Source organism: Hippoglossus hippoglossus, unplaced genomic scaffold (assembly GCF_009819705.1).
Source record: "Hippoglossus hippoglossus isolate fHipHip1 unplaced genomic scaffold, fHipHip1.pri scaffold_65_arrow_ctg1, whole genome shotgun sequence".
In the NCBI taxonomy this organism is placed as follows: Eukaryota; Metazoa; Chordata; class Actinopteri; order Pleuronectiformes; family Pleuronectidae; genus Hippoglossus; species Hippoglossus hippoglossus.
This window is the reverse complement of record NW_022986827.1, coordinates 68,810-83,246: the sequence shown is the minus strand read 5'-3', so window position 1 is coordinate 83,246 and position 14,437 is coordinate 68,810. Positions and strand designations below refer to the sequence as shown.

Here is a 14,437-nt window from a genome sequence, read left to right as displayed (position 1 = left end):
GGATGGTTTATGATTGAACTTTGATTTATGAATGCTTTAGATTAACAAGGGATGTATTTGTCTACCATTACTCCACAATATCAGATCAATTTGGTTTAATTTATAGTATGCAATATGACAATAATGTTTTCAAAACAAGATGTTAGGGCGTTGCGATACATTTTAAGTAACAATTGGTATGTTCTGTTTTTTAATCAAGGAGGATCCAAGTAAAGCTACAGGAGTTTCAGCAACGTCAAAAACTGGGACCGAACAGTTTGTTTTGCTTGATGAGGAACAGGAAGGGAAGCCTCTCCCAAAAAGGAGACCTGGAGAGAAACAGAAGCCGAGTTTAGGCCACTACCACCATCCACATACATCGAGGAAGATGAGGGAGAGAAATTCTCCTACCCTTAAAGAGGTACTTTTAAGTTACATACCACAAACACCAAAGTTATCCACGTGTATTTTAATAGGGGCTTTCTGCAGAAAGGATCAACACAGAGAGTCACAAGGATCTCAGAGTGAAGATGCAGGACACTCAAATGCAAGCATCTTATATAGGAGGACTAAGGCTGTCTCTCAGAACCAGTTAAGACTGGTTCTGTAGGCGCAGGAGAGAGAGGAATCTAAACACAAACAACTGATTTACATTTGTTTCCTAAGGAGATAAGCAGACATACATTCCGTTCTTTGGAGGGTAAATAAGTGGCAAAAGGGTCTGGCAGTTTTCAGGTCATCAACAGTTCAGACCATAAAACAGCTCAGGTCATAAAGCATTTGAACATTTGTTTATATATATAGATACAGGTCATAAAAGTCTTTAGACAAGGCTGCAAAAACTTACTTCTAATTCCAAAATAGTTTGTCAACCATACTTAGTTAATTTTTCTACTACATTCCACAGGAATTCCTTCCAATTTGATTGGAAGGAATCTAAATGTTTTTTGGGGAAAAAAATGTATGCAGTAATGTCATTTAAGATTGCTTGTGCATTGAAATAATTGCTTTTTGTCTTTGAATTTCAGGGCGATACACTCAAAGACTTTTTCAGTGGACATTGCTGATCTAGTTGAAAGTGGGTACTGGCCAGCAACAGTCAATTTTAAAAGCTTGTATGCAGTGGATTGGTTCACTAAATATGAGGATCTCAAGATTGCGGCTCTGGGAATGTCACGGCAAGCTTTTGTTAGCATGCCTGAACATCGCACAAAAGTCTTAGGTCGGTGAGTAGAAAATGGAACTAATTACCCACTGCTTGCAATATGTTTCCCATATATTTACTATAATATAGTGTTGGATTTTTGTCTTTTTCTAGCAGATTAAGATATGTGGGGATACCATGCAGAATGCATTACTGGAATAGACCTATGCCAAATTTGAAGTTGAGAGGCTGTCTCAGGTGCAGCATTCAGTGCCCTGCGTGCACACCCTCCATGTTGGCTTTTGCAGTGGATGGGATCCGTAAACTATACGGCTTTAAGAGCCAACCAGGGTAAAAAATTTAGAGTGCCATAAACAGTACATTTGTAAATATGTATATATTTTTATATGTTTGAGACTTGATTGATTTTTTGTTGTTCTGGCCAAGGATTCTGAGGTGTCTTCCTTGGTTGACTACATCCATGAGACGACAAAACACGTAAAGTTATATTACATTGTCCCTTATTTTACGACGCAACATTTTCTTGTACCCTACCAATTTTTTTTATGAATAATGATGTTTGGAAAGTAGAAAACAAAAACCCCACCACCTTCTGAATTTATCCTTCTCCTACGCACCTGTCGCCTGTCTCACGAAATAGATGTGCAAAGTTTTCCTCTGTTATGTATAATGATGACCCCATCAAACATCATGTTAGCAATATTTACACCTTTTTAATTTATACTGTTTATTTCTGTCTACATGTGAGAATTTGCCTTCATTAGTTTTAGAAAAGAGCGATGTATCGGTCAGTGGGCGGCAGCACGAGACTCCGCAAACTAGTCTGTAAGTAGACGAAGGCGTTGAGGTTGCTGTTGGCCATTGTTTTTTTGCTTAAGGGACTGAATATGTTCCGTGCAGAAATATTTGCACTTCCCTTATATCTACAAAAACTGCTTGCTTCACAGACTGCAGTTTTGTTTTGCTCTGATGTGGTGTGCAAATACTAGCCATATCTGCAAAGGGTTGTGCAGCATTAACATTTTGTAACTCTGATTTTGTTTTGACAGACTGTGCAAAGGACCTTGAGAACATCACCACTCTACAGGAAGACACAGTCCAGTAATGGGTGTCAGATGTTCAGCAGTGGACGACAGGTACTCTGGAAAAAATGTATGTCATTGTTGCACAATGTCCTTTGACTCTGTTTACACAAGGTCTACACAAAAAGGTTTGATTGTAAACTGATATTGGCACTAATTCATTTTATTCTCCTCTTCACAAGGACCAACCAATCAAAATGACTTGCAGAACACCATTGAGGACTCTATTTGAGCATTAAGCAGCAAAGATTTCAGCTGTATCGTCAGGCTGGTGAGACAACAAGATGCCAACTTTAATGCCAATTTCTTTGTGTAACATACTGTGACAAAATGTATTGATTACTATTTGTAGATTGTAAAAATAGCTAACCCATTTATAAAAAAAACTAAACTAGAATTACCGCACTGCGGTTGTATGACTCCGCTAACCAGTGCAGTTTCTGTGTACATATCTCTACATACTTTTTCTCATATAAATGTCACTGTAACCTCTTGACAACTGAAACCGTAAGATGAGGTCATTGTGGCCTTGACCTTTTGACTTTAAGGCAAATAGTCAGATGGACAACCCGAAAACATACAGTTATGCCTCCGGCCACTGGCTATTGCAGAGGCATTAAAATGTTAGTGTTTGGTTTCACATTCTAGATGGCAATAAGCAGAGACATCAACTCAGGAAAAAGATTTCTGTAGAAAAGAAAGCCTTGTATGTGTGTATATATACATACACACAAACACACTATTAAAACGTTTTGTTTTTTATCATATATTCTCAGGCAGTACTGAGGCATTTACGGAGACGGGACATGAGGGTCTACTCTGCGTGCTCAAGAGAAGATTGCATAAAGTTCAAGCTCAGCAGGCTGCAGCGGGTCCGACATATTCTGGAACGGCAACAATGTCTTTGGATGACTCCTCCTCTGAAGAGGAAAACATGGAGAGTTACTTCTCCACTGATGAAGAACTGCGAGTGCTGTGATTAGGTAAACGTGTGAATAACTCTGTTGCTGCACTGCTACTGTTGCTACTCCCTGGCAGCCTTAGGAAGGCCTTAGCTTTGTGTTGGGTAGCTGTTAGCTTTAGCATATTTAGTTTTTAGCGGCCTGTTTGACGTTTATCTTTAAAAAAAAAAAACAATCAGAGGGAACCATCTTCATAATTTAACACTATGGTTTGTTTGTGTCCTTCAGTTCTTCTCAAGTGAAGCTGTACCACTGTGCTCCAGCTCCACACTCCCTCCTGCAGCCTCCGCTCCTGATGCTAACCTCCTGTCTCCATCACACCAAGCAGCAAACCTGGAGTGACAGAACTTTCTCCATAGCTGCCCCCTCCCTCTGAAACCCCCTCTCCCAAACACTATTTTTGTATTTTTTTGCATGAGAATTGTTGATCATATCATTTCCAGCAACTGCCTTAATGTAATTTTTGTGCATAATAAATGACATTGATCATAACATATTGGGATTTCCTTGCACTTCTACACCATGTTATTGGCAGATAAGATGCTGATTGAGTTAAAGCAGTGAATGCTCTGCTTTAAGCAAAATAAACACACAAAAGGATCAAATGGATTTGAAGTAGAATGGGCACATTACATTCTGTAGATAGTACCTCAGCTACTGAAGTCAGAAAATTACTTTCTTTATCGTTTCAGTCATTTATAGTCACAGCAAAGCACACAGGTCTGGTTGTCTAAGTGGCACCCATATCGTATTGTTTAAGATGTGTAACATCAAGCTTGTGTATCAGTGCTAAATACATCCAGTCATAAGTCATAAGTCCACCCTCTTGTTTACACTAAAATTAGGTGACCCAGATGTTTCACAATACAATCTGATAAGGTCATATGAGAAACATTCTTAACATCAAAGAAATTAACACAGAGTACAGCAATAGATGTTTCACTTTAAATCAGTAGCTGGTAAGCGGTAATGAGGCAGGGGTTTCTATCAGAAATAATTTCTAGGACATTACTTTAAAAGATCTCCAGTATAAGCAAATATGTTCTAAAATTGGTTTACATCCAAGTGTGAGGCTGTCCCACCACTTGGAGTTAAGATATAGTCCAGGTATGAACAGTCAAAACCTCAAATCACACCCAGTACGGTATGGTTCAGGTGACAGTAGGTGGAAGGTGAAGGTCATTTCCATGAGCTCAAGAGAAACATAATGTGACGTCTTAGTAGTTCATATTTGGGTCCTCTTAAAACATGCACCCACTAGGTACTCTATACTGTAATCCTGAAAATCAGGGACCATGCTGCATTGGGGTCTAGGGGAAGGGAGTAGCAATGTTAAAAAGCCAAGGGAAGACTGTGATATGAAAAGTGTTTCACAAGGAAAATTAGGTCTACACTTGCCCAAATTGAATGCAGATATATGTATCAAGTCAGATGGATACCATAGATTTATACAGAGTCAATGTCATTGGTAGTGAAAGTAGAAAATGAATACACTAAGATACATACAGTATGAACACATACAAAATGTTCAGAAGTATTCAAAATATATCATGCCGAAGAGTATTGGTGTAAGTATATGGACATAATATATTATATATATATATGTCACAATATTGTTGTGAGAGAATACATAAGTAGTCCAGAGAGTATGTACACAGTGTGTGGGGGGGAGGGGTGGCTGCAAGTTAGGGATGGTGGTGGTGGTGGGGGGGGGCCTGTGGGATGACGAAGTCATCACCCGCCCTACTCTCCCTCTGATTGGCTAGTTATCCTTATTGGCGCCAGAGCTATGTATTGGTGTTTAGGAATGAGGACCGTCAGAGTTAGGGTCAGGGGTTAGCCAATCAGAACCAGAGTAGGGGGCGGGCATTGTCATCATCGCGGGAATCCTGACACTCTCCACAACAGCTGATGCTCCTGGACAGGTATGGGACGAGCAATTATGAATTTTAATATTTCAGTATTGAAAAGTATTAGGCATTTGTTAATAATTACCATGGAGCAGAGTTTATATTGGTTCCTAACGTTTCAGTTTGGTGTGAAACGTTAGGAATGTATAGTATAGTGTAGTGTGTATGTGTATACTAACTTGAATGTGAAATCTCAACATATAGCTCAGTCTACTGCAAAAAGTCATAAACACCACATTTAAAGCATAGATCAAATTAAGTTGTATGGATGTATTTTATTTATATGTATTGAAAATAATGAATATGCTAGTATGCACCACAAAACATTACTCTGATATTAATGTGTTTTTGTTCTATTGAGGTTGGAGTAACCAGCATCCCTCCACTCACCAACCCTCCATCATCCCTGCCAACCAGCCACCCATCAGCCAACTGGCCGCTTGTCCTCTCAACCAACCCTCCACCAGTCCTGACATGCAGCCTCCCAGTGCCATGTTGAATCAGGGTATGTTGTGGTGACATTTTTAGAAAACGAACACAATAACGTTGTATTTTTACTAAGGTGTTACACAAGTAAATAATACATACACGTAGGTCAGAGTAACTAACCTTTGAAATCTTCCTAAAGATGACTGATGTTTGTGAACTTTGTTTCTACAATTGTCATGACACTACATCACATTATGTAAATGGAAATTTGTTTTGCTAGAGTTGTGATATTGTGGTAATAAATTGGAGTATTATATTCATATATATATATCTGAGTGTGTGAATGGATATGATCCCTAAAACTGAGCTCATCATTCATGTTTACTCTTTAGATATTTTATCTTTTCACATATTTTTAGTGGATTTGGACTCACAAACATATGTCGTAGGGCAACAAAAGTGAGAAAAGTGAGCAGCGGAGTCGGTGTTTGTGCGCCGTTGCCTTTCCCTCAGATTCTGGGACTATATTAAAGAAGCTGTGCAATTCTTTTATATAATCATCCGTTTATAGACATCAATTTGGCCCGGGACAAGCGTGATTACTAACAATTTTTTAAGGAGGCAGTACGAAATTTGACAGAGCCGGCACACAATGAACTGAATATCTTTAATTTATTATCTAGGGCAGCAGGGCTCCATCTAATTGGCCAAATATATTGACATGCAGAGCGTGAATACATGGCACATTGAACACCATTTATCGCAGTCCAAGCAGTCTTTTGTGATATGTACATCGCCCATGTTGATATCGCGATGACCGTAATTTTTAGATATCTTGTACAGCCCTAGTGTCTATGATTTAAAACCCATAAGCGTGATCTGTTTTTTTCCCTGTTCTAAAGCCAAATAAGGTTTGCTGGCGTCTAGTGGTAATTTTTTTCCAACCAGCTGAATAGTTAATGGGTTTGAAGTCATCAGCGGATAATGACATGAAATGTTGCTGGTCATCAACGTAATCATGTTATTTTTGCTGATGATAAAGCCAAGGGGAATCATGTCAAGTTAAAAGTGCACAGGAAGGAACCCTGTGGAACCCCAAACACTATTGTTTTTTGTTGGAGTGGAAGTCGACTGTTAATCAATTAGTTGTTGCAGCCCTAGATTGACACACCCAGTTTTTTAGCATTTCCAGTAGGTTCCCATGATCTCCATGATGCATGTGCTAAATGCATAGCTCTGGTAGGAGTATTAGGATGTTCACTGACAATTGATTATCAAATTGTGCAACAATGCTAATATTAATATATATGAGGTCAGATTGAGAGTAAGTGTACTCTTGTTTTGCTCTTTCAGAAGCAACCATTCAATCACTGGAGGAGAGACGTATTACCCGGTGAAGAAGTTACTGAAAAGCAAAAGGCTGAAGGTTTTATTTGTTGTAATTTGAGGTCAAAAAATTGAGTTGTAATATACAAAAAAATTTACAATCACCACAACTTCAAACTGTAAAGTCATCTGACCATAGGTTTGCTTTTAATGGTAAACATGTTTTAATGTGTTTCAGGGGAACGTAATGGAACTGGTGGAGCGGGAGCCCTGTTCCATGTGGTATGTACAATGTCTCTTAATTGGATTTGATTGTCCCTAAAATTACTTAAAGGGGACATAGCATGCCCATTTTACCACAAGTTGATATGGTTCCTTGGGGTCTTAATGAAATGTCTGTAACATACTTTGGTCAAAATACCACAAGGATCATATAAAACAGCCCTCCACAGAGTGACCTGTTTTGAGTGCCTGTTCCTTTAAATGCTAATGAGCCAGCTCCCCCCTCCCCCCTCTCCCCCCATGATTTTAAACGATATAAATTACATATTTTATATGATATAAATTATCAAATATGCATCCCATACTTTGTATTCCCCTTGTTGTCCTGGAGTTTTAATTTTCCCAATCACATAATTAAATGTCCCCCTCTGCCCATCCACTACAAGCACACAAGCAGACAGACAGAGAGAGAAAGAGAGGTGGGGGGGGGGCTATGAAGACCATCATTTACCCCCGAACCCCGACATTCAACGGGTACAACAACAAGCGGAGAAAGCAGAATCGCGGGCTGTCTATGGGGCTGACCAGCGGAGAAATGCTCGTCCCGTGTGAACAGCCAGGCGGCTGCGCGCTTGAGAACGGCGCTGCGCTGCCTCGCAGCGGCGCTTCCGCGTCCGGTGTAACCCGGCGTAACTACTGTACCCCAGCGTAACTACTGTAACCCGGCGTAACTACTGTACCCCGGCATAACTACTGTAACCCGGCGTAACTACTGTAACCCGGCGTAACTACTGTACCCCGGCATACAGTAGAGCTGAACACTGCGGAAGTCTTCCACACAGCTGGCAGTGTGGAAGACCGCTGCAAGGCAGCGCAGCGCCGTTCTCAAGCGCGCAGCCGCCTGGCTGTTCACACGGGACGAGCATTTCTCCGCGCTGGTCAGCCCCATAGACTGTATATATAAGGTCAGCCCGCGATTCTGCTTTCTCCGCTTGTTGTTGTACCCGTTGAATGTCGGGGCTCGGGGGTTACAGTAGCGCTGAACACTGCGGAAGTCCTCCACACTGCTGGCTGCGTGGCGCTGACACAAATTCCAGCTCAAGCACGGGAGAGCGAGCGGTCGCTCCCGAGCAGCTGCTGCAGCCTCCCAGTCCCAACGATCCAGACAAATGCCACATGTGAGTGAATCGCGGGCTGACCAGCGGAGAAATGCTCGTCCCGTGTGAACAGCCCGGCTGCGTGCTTGGGAACGGCGCTGCGCTGCCTCCGGTGTAAACCCGGAAGTAACGAGTGTGGGGGGACGGGGGGCCAAGACCATGTAGGGAGACTTCCAGTTCCTTGTTACGACACAATACCCAGGAAGCGCAATCGAGTCGCTCAAGCATGACGTTTCTGACTTAGAGGAACTATAACAAAACACGCGAGTGTTTTTTCCCCAGAGTTTTTGGGTTGGTAGACATGCCAGATACCCACATTAACCTGTAGAAGCACTAACAAAGTGGAATTTGCATGCTATGTCCCCTTTAATGTTTACTGCAATATTACAATTAAGAAATTAGTATGATATATCGTTAGTTTTTCTTATATAACATTATGCATTTCTTTACTTTTATGTAAATTGTTGCTGCTAATGTGGTGCTATTTATTTATTTGAAAAATATTTTTAAAAAGACAAGTATAAACTATTGTCTTGACAATTGACTATTACAATAATCAGGTCATTTACACTAATCAGCTTACTGTGTGCATGTTAAATGCGTATGGCATTTATAGCTCGCTGTGTCTCGTTGCCCTTCTTCCTTGTCAAGTTTTGAATTCCATTCAATGCTAATGTGAAAAAAATTCTTGGTTAATTACAGTGGGAAGACGTGGCACTTGCAGTGGGCCAAAGGAGAACACCGGGAGTTGACATACATACACACAACATGAATATACACAAAACGCATACACACACACAAATGTGACATAAAAGGTTCAATGTTAAGTGTTTATTTTTCAAGAAGTTTTTGTTAATATTACTTATATATATATATACACATATATAGATAGATATATAGATGTATTACAACAGAGCATGTCAATATATATACAGTATATATACTGTATATACAATATATATACTGTATATACAGTATATATTAATAATGTAATATTACTATTATTTGTATTTGTTTAATTGAAAAGACTATCTTGCTGTTTCTTTAGCTTACTGTTAATTTATATTTTAGGAATGTAGTCACATTTGTTTTGTATGTATGGTACCTACATTAATTAAAAACCCTTCAAACCCCAACGCCTTGTGTGATTGTGTGAACTGCTGAAACCATTTGCTGCTGGAATTGTTTGCTGAATTTTATATATAAATTATATAATTGATTTAGCCCTTGCCTTATACAGTATGTCTATCATCTCTATACAGTAATACAAAATAAAAAAATTTAAATTCAAGTAGACAGCAGATTTGTTTTTATTCATCGCTATTACAGAGCACATGAAGATTAACAGTATGTACAAACAACTCTTTACATAGCAGAAATACAAATACAAAGTTATAAGAAAAAAGTAAAGATAAAAAATGTATTAATGATATACGAAAAATAATCTTAATGTTCATCATCAGTCCATATCAAATTTATCAAATACACAATAGGCATATATACTGTAAAAATGTGCACTCGCCATACTAAGCCGTCCAAGATGACAGATCCGCTCACGCATCCGCCTCGGTATGAATGTAATTGCGGGGACTTCTTAGATCCTTCGAAATAGAGGTGTAATCTATCATCAAATATTAATATCAAATAACGTGAATAACGTTCAAGCTCACTGAACGACGCAACGCACGGACGATGATTCAAACAGCACGCTACGACGTGGTTTACGGCATGGCAGCGTTCACAGCAACCACCATAGCAACGATAAAAACGTTACATTACTACGATTTTTCAGGCGAGATCTGAAAAATATTCGTGATAACTAATAAAATATAGATCGTAAGCATGAACTGGCTGAAGATTGTGGAAGCAAAGAACATATTTCTCGCTAGAAATGGTGTCAGAATGTATTTTAATGCCCAAACTATATTATAAAATGACATTTTTATCTGAAAATACAAGGAATGTCCGCCATGTTTTCGTTTTCGCAGACGGGATCTTGAGAGTCACGTGACGTGGGCACAGGCCAATGCAAAACAATGGACAGACAAAAACGTAGGTATCTCACAATCTGAGAGGCCAAATTGTGAGAATACTACGTTTTTCCAAGTGGACCAACGTAGGTGGTGTACGTTTTGTGATGAGACTGGGTTGATCGATCTATCTATCTATCTATCTATCTATCTATCTATCTATCTGTCTGTCTAACTGTCTGTCTGTCTGTCTGTCTGTCTGTCTGTCCTTCTATCTCCCATGGGTCCTGGAGCTCACTGACCCAGGCAGTGGAGGTGGTGCGTTGGTCCTGGAGCTCACTGACTCAGGCAGTGGAGGTGGTCCATGGGTCCATGGGTCCATGGGTCCATGGGTCCATGGGTCCATGGGTCCATGGGTCAATGGGTCCTGGAGCTCACTGACTCAGGCAGTGGAGGTGGTCCGTGGGTCCTGGAGCTCACTGACACAGGCAGATGAGGTGAAGCACTGGTCCTGGAGCTCACTGACTCAGGCAGATGAGGTGAAGCACTGGTCCTGGAGCTCACTGACACAGGCAGATGAGGTGAAGCACTGGTCCTGGAGCTCACTGACTCAGGCAGTGGAGGTGAAGCACTGGCCCTGGAGCTCACTGACCCAGGCAGCAGAGGAGTGAAATTTGACCAAGTGTCAGATGGGTGAAAATATATTTCCAAGTGGGCCTATGGAGGTGAAGCACTGGCCCTGGAGCTCACTGACTCAGGCAGTGGAGGTGAAGAACTGGCCCTGGAGCTCACTGACTCAGGCAGTGGAGGTGAAGCACTGGCCCTGGAGCTCACTGACTCAGGCAGTGGAGGTGAAGCACTGGCCCTGGAGCTCACTGACCCAGGCAGCAGAGGAGTGAAATTTGACCAAGTGTCAGATGGGTGAAAATATATTTCCAAGTGGGCCTATGGAGGTGAAACACTGGCCCTGGAGCTCACTGACTCAGGCAGTGGAGGTGAAGCACTGGCCCTGGAGCTCACTGACTCAGGCAGTGGAGGTGAAGCACTGGCCCTGGAGCTCACTGACTCAGGCAGTGGAGGTGAAGCACTGGCCCTGGAGCTCACTGACTCAGGCAGTGGAGGTGAAGCACTGGCCCTGGAGCTCACTGACCCAGGCAGCAGAGGAGTGAAATTTGACCAAGTGTCAGATGGGTGAAAATATATTTCCAAGTGGGCCTATGGAGGTGAAGCACTGGCCCTGGAGCTCACTGACTCAGGCAGTGGAGGTGAAGCACTGGCCCTGGAGCTCACTGACCCAGGCAGCAGAGGAGTGAAATTTGACCAAGTGTCAGATGGGTGAAAATATATTTCCAAGTGGGCCTATGGAGGTGAAACACTGGCCCTGGAGCTCACTGACTCAGGCAGTGGAGGTGAAGCACTGGCCCTGGAGCTCACTGACTCAGGCAGTGGAGGTGAAGCACTGGCCCTGGAGCTCACTGACTCAGGCAGTGGAGGTGAAGCACTGGCCCTGGAGCTCACTGACTCAGGCAGTGGAGGTGAAGCACTGGCCCTGGAGCTCACTGACCCAGGCAGCAGAGGAGTGAAATTTGACCAAGTGTCAGATGGGTGAAAATATATTTCCAAGTGGGCCTATGGAGGTGAAACACTGGCCCTGGAGCTCACTGACTCAGGCAGTGGAGGTGAAGCACTGGCCCTGGAGCTCACTGACTCAGGCAGTGGAGGTGAAGCACTGGCCCTGGAGCTCACTGACCCAGGCAGCAGATGAGTGAAATTTGACTAAGTGGTGTCAGATGGGTGAAAATATTCAAAGTGCTGTGTGTGTGTGTGTGTGTGTGTGTGTGTGTGTGTGTGTGTGTGTGTGTGTGTGTGTGTGTGTGTGTGTGTGTGTGTGTGTGTGTGTGTGTGTGTGTGTGTGTGTGTGTGTGTGTGTGTGTGTCAGATCAGTGAATTTCTTCCAAGCGTCAGATGAGTGAAATATATTTCCAAGTGGGCCTGTGGAGGTGCTGCTCTGACTCAGGCAGCAGATGAGTGAAATTTGACCAAGTCTTTCAGATCAGGGAAATATTTCCAAGTGTCAGACTAGAAGGACTGTGGTGGGTTAATTTGTATTTAATTCCCTGGTGAGGAAATAAACCATCAGACTGAGAGATCAATTCAATGATATCAAAGTATTTAATTAATGGTCGAGAAACAATTTACAGAGAATATAAATCTGTAAATTGACATAACAGGACAGTTACATTCAATACATTTCCATGACAAGGACCACCTCCATCTATCTATCTATCTATCTATCCTTCTATCTATCTATTTATCCTTCTATCTATCCTTCTATCCTTTTATCCTTCTATCTATCTATCCTTCAATCCTTTTATCTATCTATCTATCCTTCTATCTATCCTTCGATCCTTTTATCTATCCTTCTATCTATCCTTCGATCCTTTTATCTATCTATCTATCTATCTATCTATCTATCTATCTATCTATCTATCTATCTATCTATCTATCTATCTATCTATCTATCTATCTATCTATCTATCTATCTATCTATCTATCTATCTATCTATCTATCTATCTATCTATCTATCTATCTATCTATCTATCTATCTATCTATCTATCTATCTATCTGTCCTTCTATCTCCCATGGGTCCATGGGTCCTGGAGCTCACTGACCCAGGCAGTGGAGGTGGTGCGTTGGTCCTGGAGCTCACTGACCCAGGCAGTGGAGGTGAAGCACTGGTCCTGGAGCTCACTGACTCAGGTAGTGGAGGTGGTCCGTGGGTCCTGGAGCTCACTGACCAAGGCAGTGGAGGTGGTCCATGGGTCCATGGGTCCTGGAGCTCACTGACTCAGGCAGTGGAGGTGGTCCATGGGTCCTGGAGCTCACTGACCCAGGCAGTGGAGGTGGTGCACTGGTCCTGGAGCTCACTGACTCAGGCAGTGGAGGTGGTCCGTGGGTCCTGGAGCTCACTGACTCAGGCAGCAGATGAGTGAAATTTGACCAAGTGTAAGATCAGTGAAATATTTCCAAGTGTCAGATGGGTGAACATATTCAAAGTGGTGTCAGATCAGTGAAAATATTCAAAGTGGTGTGTCAGATCAGTGAAAATATTCAAAGTGGTGTGTCAGATCAGTGAATGTCTTCCCAGTGCCAGATGAGTGAAATATATTTCCAAGTGGGCCTGTGGAGGTGCTGCTCTGGTCCTGGAGCTCACCTCACTGACTACTCTCGCTCGTGCACACCTCTCACGCTGCTCCGTCCTCCAGCAGGGAGCAGAATATTACTCAGTGTGTGTTTCTGGACCGTGTTTCAGCACCGTGGACCCGGAGAGCGAAGCCTGCCTGCCCACCTCTCACGCTTCTCCGTCCTCCAGCGGAGAGCAGGGACTTACTCAGTGTGTGTGTGTGTGTGTGTGTGTGTGTGTGTGTGTGTGTGTGTGTGTGTGTGTGTGTGTGTGTGTGTGTGTGTGTGTGTGTGTGTGTGTGTGTGTGTGTGTGTGTGTCTGTGTCTGTCTGTGTCTGTCTGTGTCTGTCTGTGTCTGTCTGTGTCTGTCTGGCCCGGCCCGTGTTTCAGCACCCAGAAATCATAAAATCCCACACGGACCTCCTGGGGCCCAGGGCTGGGGCTCCAGAAGCTCCTGCTGGGGATGGAGAACTTAGTGCAATTTCATGAAATAGGTGAAATGAATGGAGACACTCTGTTTAATTTCATTAAAATGGGCCAATTTGATGAAAAACAGGCAAAAGAGAGGATCGAGAAAATAGACATGCCGATCGTTGCGATGTCCAGGTTTCACCCCCCTTGACAGAAAACACTCCGCACGATTACAGAAACCGGCTTTTCGGTGACACAAATTTCAGGAAAAAGGCAAAATTAATGCTGACACTCTGTCTAATTTCATGAAATAGACCAACTGGATGGTAGACACTGTTTAATTTCATTAAAATGGGCCAATTTGATGAAAAACAGGCAAAAGAGAGGATCGAGAAAATAGACATGCCGATCGTTGCGATGTCCAGGTTTCACCCCCCTTGACAGAAAACACTCCGCACGATTACAGAAACCTGGTTTTCGGTGACACAAATTTCAGGAAAAAGGCAAAATTAATGCTGACACTCTGTCTAATTTCATGAAATAGACCAACTGGATGGTAGACACTCTGTTTAATTTCATTAAAATGGGCCAATTTGATGAAAAACAGGCAAAAGAGAGGATCGAGAAAATAGACATGCC

General features: G+C 42.4%; 1 long non-coding RNA gene across 2 annotated transcripts; it reads left to right on the top strand.

Annotated features, from left to right (window-relative positions):
- The first annotated feature begins 4,963 nt into the window (after positions 1-4,963).
- On the top strand, positions 4,964-9,070 carry LOC117759021. 2 transcript variants are annotated; one of them, XR_004613412.1, is made up of 5 exons: positions 4,964-5,113; positions 5,460-5,603; positions 6,881-6,975; positions 7,092-7,135; positions 8,935-9,070. It is a non-coding gene; the product is annotated as an uncharacterized LOC117759021 (long non-coding RNA). The 2 variants fall into 2 exon arrangements; XR_004613413.1 differs by lacking the exon at positions 6,881-6,975 and having other exon boundaries at positions 4,966-5,113.
- Positions 9,071-14,437: the final 5,367 nt, after the last annotated feature.